Source organism: Suricata suricatta, chromosome 10 (assembly GCF_006229205.1).
Source record: "Suricata suricatta isolate VVHF042 chromosome 10, meerkat_22Aug2017_6uvM2_HiC, whole genome shotgun sequence".
NCBI classification, from domain to species: domain Eukaryota; kingdom Metazoa; phylum Chordata; class Mammalia; order Carnivora; family Herpestidae; genus Suricata; species Suricata suricatta.
Window position 1 is genome coordinate 83,987,161 of NC_043709.1, and position 8,929 is coordinate 83,996,089.

At 37.5% G+C, this 8,929-nt stretch overlaps 1 pseudogene; it reads right to left on the reverse strand.

Annotated features, from left to right (window-relative positions):
- Positions 1-8,929, reverse strand: part of LOC115305263 — a 21,633-nt pseudogene continuing 12,704 nt past the window's right edge.

Genomic DNA, 8,929 nt, shown 5'->3' on the forward strand with positions numbered 1-8,929 from the left:
TATAATTTGGCTGTAAAACCAAAACAATAGCCCTAAAAGAATTTTTCTATTGAGTTAAATAAAGTCATCTGTAAATCCTGTAACAACATGTTCATATTCACAAGATCTCAATGAAAAGCAAACACAACTTTCCATTTCTAACACAGGGTAATTCAAACTTCACTTTGAAGGCACTGAGATTTGAGGTGCATTTTTCTTTCCATACCAAGCATAATTATATAGTTATTCGGAACTTGAAGTGAGTTACTTTTTATTTAACAAGATACTGGCTGCTTTGAAAGAAATTTCATTCGTAAGAGTTATAAAGATTTTGGAAACAAAAAGACAATGGAAATGCAAGCTGCATTTCTAAACAGTTATAATCACTTAAATTCTGATTAGAGCTGTATGATTACAATTTTCTACTTTTTGACAGATAAGAACAAACACAGAACTATTTTATACATGGACAATCTAGAGCATAATTAAGTACATCTTAATAAAGTTTCCACTGACCTATATAGAAGTATGGTTCACAACAGCCAAATGACATTTCTTTTTCAGAGATAAATGGGACCATCTAAAAACCAAGACAACCCTTCGACAATCTTACACTGCCAAGTAAAAATACTTCCCGAGTGATAAAGGCACAATTTTTATTCACATCGAGTAGAGGAACCACCCATAAAATCATTACTTATTTTCAACTTAATAACTGACCTTGCTCAAACAAGCTGTTTTCAATCCCAATAGTTCTTTAGTTTCTTTAACATGTTTGCTATGGGTTGATAGTTTGCAATAGGTGTCATCAGGAGAATAACCAAAATTAGACTAAATGTGACAAAAGCCTGACAACGTGTTTCAGACCCTTGAGTGGTGATACTAAGTCAACAATGGGAGAAAAGCATTTCAAGAGGAGACTACTGAAATGCTACTTATAGATTCTTGCAGTAACCCAGCAATACATCCATTTTAAGAGTTACCATCTCACTTCCAATTTCTTTCCCTCAAGAACAATGGAGTCTCTTTGGCATCCAGAGTCTCATAGATTGTTAAAGCTTCTGCTAGATTCTTATGCTCCTTTGCATGAGTCTTCAAGATGTGATTTGCTTGTTCATACGAGTCCTGAAATGGAAAAGCAGGCAGAAAGGAGAAGCAAACACCATAGATAAGACACAAACATTCTATTCTTACCCTCAAAATTATCACATGGATAACAGGACTACGTAGACAAGGAATGACTTAAAGATATAAAAGTACAGACTGTACTTCCTTACTTTAAAAATAAGGTCTGTGAACAAAGAAATCACTTCTCCGTTCAATACCCATGTTCAAAAAAAAAAAAGGAAGGTTTTGTTCCTTTTGCTTGTGAGATTTCACCCATTTATACAGTCGAAATGGCCAGAAAAGATCAGCTTTTCTGTTCTTAGCCTTGGTAACAACTCACTGTCAGTCTGTGACCACTGTGACACTGTTAAATGAACTCACCAACACCAAGAAGCACAGGTCATAGAAACATAACACAATGATTGCAAATACACATCAAAAGACATTCTGAATGGCACTCTTGTGTTAAGTGAAATAATCAAACTCAAGAAAAGTGTAAAGTCTTATAAATTATCATGGATTATTAGAACTACTAATCAAGGATGAATGAGTAGTAACTTTAACACCGTGGCTGGAATGAAACTCTTACATTGTAACATGGAAGACTATTAGGTCTTTATCCTTTTAAGATTCATATACATTTGAACCTGAAACGTTACTACGTAGTAATCATTTCCCTTCATAACAATGTGCCATCTAGTTGAACGTGCCTTCCTAATATTACTGTTTCAGAAACAGAATCCAATTTTTATTATTGTTTCCTAACATTTCAGAAATGTATTAGAGCAGAAAAGGAGTATTTCCAATGCTCTCGGAATATTAGAGAATAATTTACACAAATTAATATAAGTAATAAAAGAAGGAGAATGAAGTTTCTGGGAAGGCAGAGAAACTTTCTCTTCGGAAACACCTAAACTTTCCCATTATATACACTTTTCATATACTTAGCTTCCTTAAAGCATTTCTTCTACCCTCTTGAGTTACTCAAAACCTGGCCCCCCTAGAGGTGCCTGGAAGGCTCAGTCGGTGAAGCATCCCACTTGGGCTCAGGTCACAATCTCGTGGTTTGTGAGCCCGAACCCCACCTCGGGCTCTGGGCTGACAGCTCAGAGCCTGGATCCTGCTTCAGATTCTGTGTCTCCGTCTCTCTCTGCCCCTCCCTAGATGATGCTCTGTCTCTCTCTGTCTCAAAAATAAACATTTAAATAATTTTTTTAATAAACCATGGCCTTCCTGGGGAGACTCCTAAGCCCTCAAGTGACAGTTATTAATTCACTCTTATCCCAGACAGTTCAGGGTAAAGAACTGAGCTCTTTGTTCCCTTCACCGTTGCCAGACCATTCCATAAAGCAAGATTCCTTTCAAGTTTACACCATCTGACTATAAGGCCCTCTTCAATAGCCTTCGCTTTGCTATCTCCTACCGTCATTACAGTTCTCATTCATCAGACTCCTGGCATTTAGCTCAGTCTTTCCCATTCCAAAATCTGCCTTCATGCATATCCAAATGGAATGCACATACCCAACCTCTGCACTAAGCACCAGACCCATGTATCTCACACAACTTGAAATCCTCACAGAGACAGTTCAAGTTCTACATGTTTAAAACTGAGCTTGTGATCTAAACACTTCCCCTATGCGAGGCCATCGTCAGTGTTTTCTCAGTATACAGTACATACAACTATACAGCTCCAGGACACTGAAATAAAAAAGACATTTGTTTTCAAAGAACTTTGTTCTTCATTCTCAGCACAGGCGCACAGTTTGCACAAAGCAAATAATATTTGTGGAATAAAGTATATATCAGAAGGATACACCAATAAAGACTCAAGTAATACCCCGATTCTAACAACAGTATGGTTTTACACCTCAAGTACAATATTTATAATTATTGATACAAACCAGAGTAAAATAAAGGTTCACTCCATAACCAGAGGCTCCCAAGCAACATATTAAAATCATAGTCGCAATGGTGCACTTATTATCTTGATTATATCTAGTGACATTTCTAAAGAATAGAGGACAACCAATATCACAAGGAAGTACCTTACGATTTAGTTATGACTAGACAGATACATAAGCATAGGAACATATGACTATTACCCTTAGAAGGAATCCAATTTTGGTTCAATAGCAGATTGAGTTTCTGGACTCCGTTTCCCTGCATCACTGTAGCTCATGACTCCAAGCTAAAACAAATAAGAAAGAAATTGTACAGAAAAACCCTAAATCACTAATAAATGTAACAGAGGAAGTACTATTCCGATACTTAAGGAAACGATATGGGGAAATGAAGAAATTCTATCTCAAAACACCTGGAAGGCAAAAATTTTCTTGATCCTTCTGAAAGTATAAGACTACAATTAAAAGTATGAGCAAGAGAAGAAATTAAAACTCTAAGTAGGATTCTGAGCACCTTCTTGAAAAACCTTCCCAGATATTCCAAATCTAGAAATCCACAATGCAGTGTATTAGAAGTCCTTCATGAAGCCACAGTGATAAAGTAGGAAAGTGAAACATGTGAAAAGAGTAAAGTGAGGACGCTCTGCAAGGAGGTATTTTATGTCCTATGAACAGAAATAGAAGAACTTGTCATCTGCTCAGCTCATGAGATACTCCCTGTTACTGCCCAAGCAGCCAGAGTGGAAGGAGACACTAAATTTTATCACTCAGAAAACAACATTTAGTTTAGAATAAGCTGTGACAAATCTACTTGGAATGAGACAAGGGAAAAGTAAATGTTATCAATTTATAATGAGACAGGTGGCAAATCATCACTTGAACCATGGGGAAAAATTAAAATTAGCTATCATGGGGCGCCTGGGTGGCTCAGTAGGTTAGGCATCGGACTTCGGCTCAGGTCATGATCTCACAGTTCATGAGTTCAAGCCCCACATCAGGAGCTGTGCTGACAGCTCAGGCTCTGGAGCCTGCTTCAGATTCTCCTTCTTTCTCTCTCTCTCTCTCTCTCTCTCTCTCTCTCTCTCTCTCTGCCTCTCCCCCACTCACACTCTATCTCTAAACATTAAAAAAGTTTTAAGTAGCTATTATCTTTTCACTCGTTCCATATTTGGTAACCATCTGCTTTGCTACTTTAGTTGCATTATCAAAATCACTGGAAGCCCCTAAAATTTAAAAATATACAAAAAACTCAATGTTTCAAAATATCTTTAAATCAGCAATCATAATCTGAACTAAAACCATGCTTTACAGCCAACCTGTAGTGATACGGTCAGGTCCAAATACAAGCTGCTCAGCCACTCTTCCGCCCATCCTAACATCCATCTGGGCAAGCAGCTGGGCTCCAGTGTCATTGCACTTGTCATTCTTAGGCAACAGGGACACCTACATACACTTTAGATACAGTTTGAAATACTAATATGAATCAGCACACTTATCATCTGGCTCCCACTCTTGTACTGAAAATCATGATGCTGACAGCTCTAAGACATTGAGTACAGATGGTTGTCGGGTGACTGATGACAAAACTGGCAATACACAAACTAAGAAAAATGATTATAAAGCAAAGGCTTATTTTATATGTGAGACATATAATGCTGCAAATGGGCAAACTTATCCCCAGGTACACAGAAGTGCATAAAATGTGTATCATCCCAAGGCATGGGAATGAGAGCTGTATGCAATGAGAAAAATTTAGAAACTCTCTCGAACAACCAACACAGTTTCTCTGTGGAGGCAAAAGAGCAATTACTGATTTAAGAATGATCCTTTGTGGTCGTCTGTCCCATATTTAGATTTCATAATGTAAATATATACTATCTGAAATATTAATATTCTTTATAGGCAGGTAAATTTCACAAGTCTCTGATTTCACGAAGGTTCAGAATGTTTCAGAAGAAATTGAGGGATCAGTTGAATTTTCTCTTAAATAAGTTCATCAACAATTTCCTCCATCAGCTTTTGGAGAGTGCTATTTGAAAGAAAAAGAAAAAAAAATACAAGATGCTTACGTGTCCAAGCGTTGTTAGGCCTCATGGCATGATTGTAGCTTGACAGCATGGCCAGATTCATGATATGCTGGGAGGGTTTTGTTTTTGGTATCAATTTCCACACTCCTGCATTCAGGCCCTAAGGATAAAAATTGAATTGAACAAAATTATTCCATTAGGAAGGTAAAACCAGATGAATAAAACCCATTTACCTTTAAGTAATCCTTAGCCTAACATGACTTAATATAACTAATTAGTATTTTAAACAACGTGCCAAGTGACAAACAAAATTGTAAGAGCTATGACCTTAATCCTAACTATCAACAAAGGACGTTTAATTCTAGAAAATAAATTAAGTTTTTTTAACGTTTATATATTTTTGAGAGACAGAGAGACAGAGCCTGAGCAGGGGAGGGGCACAGAGGCAGAGGGAGACACAGAAACCGAAGCAGGTTCCAGGCTCGGAGCTGCGAGCAGAGAGCCTGACACAGGGCTTGAACTCATGAACCACGGGATCATGACCTGAGCTGAAGTTGGCTGCTAAACCGACTGAGCCATCCACACGCCTAATAAATTTAATTTTTAACAGGAATGTCCTAACATGTTTTGAAGTCAATCAAGATTTAAAAGCAAATACTGAAAATTCCTAAAATTACTCTCTTCTTAAAGTTTATTCATTATGAGAGAGAGAGAGAGAGAGCGCGCAGGTACATGCGAGCAGGGGAGGGGCAGAGAGAGAGAGAGAGAGAGCGCAGGTACATGCGAGCAGGGGAGGGGCAGAGAGAGAGAGAGAGAGAGAGAGAGAGAGAGAGAGAGAGAATCCCACGCAGTTTCCATGCTCTCAGTGGAGAGCCCAATGTAGGGCTTCTCACAAACCATGAGAACATGACTTGAAACGAAATCAAGAGTTGGATGCCTAAACAACTGAGCCACGTAGGTACCCCAGTTAAATTATTCTTTTTTCAGCAATATCTGATAAGAAGAAACACATGATATCCTGGCCACCCAACAGTATAATCATATAAACTATATTTGTTCTCTAAGAGGCCCAATTCTATGCCTGTTTCTGAGTATATACTTTCTTGCTGCTGTACCTTTCTTTTTTTATAACCTCTTTCTCAAAAAGTCTTCATTCTCTAACATAATGAACAATGTAAGACACACAGAGAGAGAGAACCTACCCATTAGAATTTGATCTTTGCAAAATCCTTGCACCTTCATGGTAACCATTTCCTTCACATCAACAGCTGCTTTTAATGCAGCCTGGTTCTCAAGATTCTCCAACTCTGCTCCTGAAAAGCCAACGGTACCTCGAGCTATAACTTCAGGATCAACAGCTACAAGAACAGAAGACAACATTAAAATTTCAAAACACCTTTTCACAAACAACTCACACTCCAGAAGAAAAATGCATGGTCCTGAACTAGAACTTAAAATATGGATCTCACGACAACTACAAAATAAACTCACTTTACTAAATTCTAGGAAAAAAAGCCAAAACTGCTATTAAATATACCATTAATATTGCCAAGGGGACAAATCACAAAATTCTTAAATCTAAATAACTTTGTGAAAAACAAAGAAATGTAGAGACTCCAGACATAATTTATAAACCTTCAAATTATGACCAACATTATTATTACCCTAACCACAAACTGATAAAGTACACCACAGACAATATTTTATTTTCTGAATTTCATCTTCAAATATTTTATACATATTTAGTATTATATGCGCACTTGTAAAAGCCCCCTTTTTATAGGAAACCTATTTAGTTTAACAAATTATTTTACCTATCTTTGAAAATACCACCGTTTAATAGCCATGTTTATTATTTGAGTCCATAATATTTTCATGTGTTTTTAGTTTGCCTTTTTTAGCCCCAAAGTGATTTCCTATGTTCATTCATCTTAAAAGCATTTATACATACATTTATCTTCAAGTATTATTGAACATTTTCAAGAAAACTTCCTTTAGATTCTGGATTCAAATGATGGAATCTCTTGCATATACAATAAATCATAAATCAACTTTAAAAAGGACCTATAAATGGAGACAAAAAAGGACACATGAACACATTGTTCTTTGAGACATGTACTGAATAAGAAACACAAGCAGTGTGGAATGAAATATTACCAGTTTTCTAGGGATAATAATAAAGTTTGTGTTAATGGAATTAGACTTACACCCATCAAACTTTATTTTGTTGAGACACCATTTGGAAATTTCTGTTCGACCTTTCACATCCAGTCTTGGAACTATAACTTGCATGTCAAAAGGACCAGGACGTATTAAGGCACTAAATGGAGAATATAAAAAGAAAATATAAATTAATAATGTGACTGGGATGAAGGTCCAGTTAAATGTGACTGACAACTGAAGACAAGATGGAAGGAGAATGGCAACTGAAGTTAGACTGGATTTTGGAAGTTTTCATTTTAATTGTACTGTAGTTAATATACAGGGTTATATTAGTTTCAGATGTCCAATATAGTGATTCAACAATTCCATATTACCCAGTGCTCATCACGACAAGAGTACTCCTTAATCCCCATCACCTATTTCACCTTAGGTTGGAGTTCTGAACAAAAATATTGATGGCTCAAGGGACACCGGGGTGGTTCAGTTGGTTAAGCCTCTGAATTTGGCTCAGGTCATGATCTCACACTTTGTGGGTTCCAGCTCTGCATTGGCTGGTGCTGACAGCTCAGAGCCTGGAGCCTGCTTCAGATTGTGTCTCCCTCTCTTTCTGCCCCTCCCTTACTCACACTATGTCTCTCTCTCTCTCTCTCTCTCTCTCTCTCTCTCTCTCGCTCTCTCTCGCTCTCGCTCTTGCTCTCTCTAAAATACACATACAAAGGTTGTTAAATAAATAAACAAACAAACAAACAGGGACCCCTGAAGGGCTAAGTCGGTGGAGCATCCACCTTCGGCTCCAGTCATAGTCTCAGGGTTTGTGGGTTCAGGCCCGCTTCGTGCTCTGTGCTGACAACTCAAGAGTCTGGATCCTGCTTCAGATTCTGTGTCTCCCTCTCTTTCTGCCCCATCCTCACTAATACTCTCTCTCTCTCTCTCTCAAAAATAAACAAACAACAAAGAAAGCTTTAAAGTAAACAAGTAAAATAATAAAAAACTATTAAAGATATGCCTCAAAGAACAGTTTCAACAACCAGAAGGCAGAACGAAGTTTGGTATAGATAGATAGCACACAACCCTCAAACAAAAACATGCAAGTCAGTCAACCAGGGAATCAGGTCATGAACTCCCAGTTCATGGGTTTGAGTCCCATGAGGGGCTCTGCACTGATGGTTCAGAGCCAGAGGAGCCTGTTTTGGATTGTGTGTCTCCCTTTCTTTCTCTGCCCCTCCAATACTCCCCCACCTCTTTTTCTCAAAAAGAAATAAAGTTAAGAAAACATGAGTCACTAGGGTGCCTAAGAGGCTCAGTCCATTGAACATATTATTATTGATTTCAGCTCAAGTAATGAGCTCACAGTTGAGTTCCAGTCCCATGCTGGGATCTGAGCTGACAGTGCTGAGCCTGCTTGGGGTTCTCTCTCTCCCTCTGCCTCTGCACCTTCTCTCTCTCTCTCTCAAAAATATTAACTAAACATATTAAAAAAGAAAATAAGAGTAACTTCTATGTTAAAAACAACAAAAATGTAAAACTGTAAGTTTTATTTTACAAAGGCTCATCACCCCCAAAATTTTGTGACATGAAGTTTGTCAAAAGATTCTTTTAACAGCTCTACTGAGATATAATTAGCATATCACAGAACTCAACGTAGATAATCCAGTGGTTTGTAATATACTCAGAGTTGTACAGCTATCAACAATCTAATTTGAGTTATTAAATAATAAATTAGTAAATAATAAATATATTTATTCCTCTCCC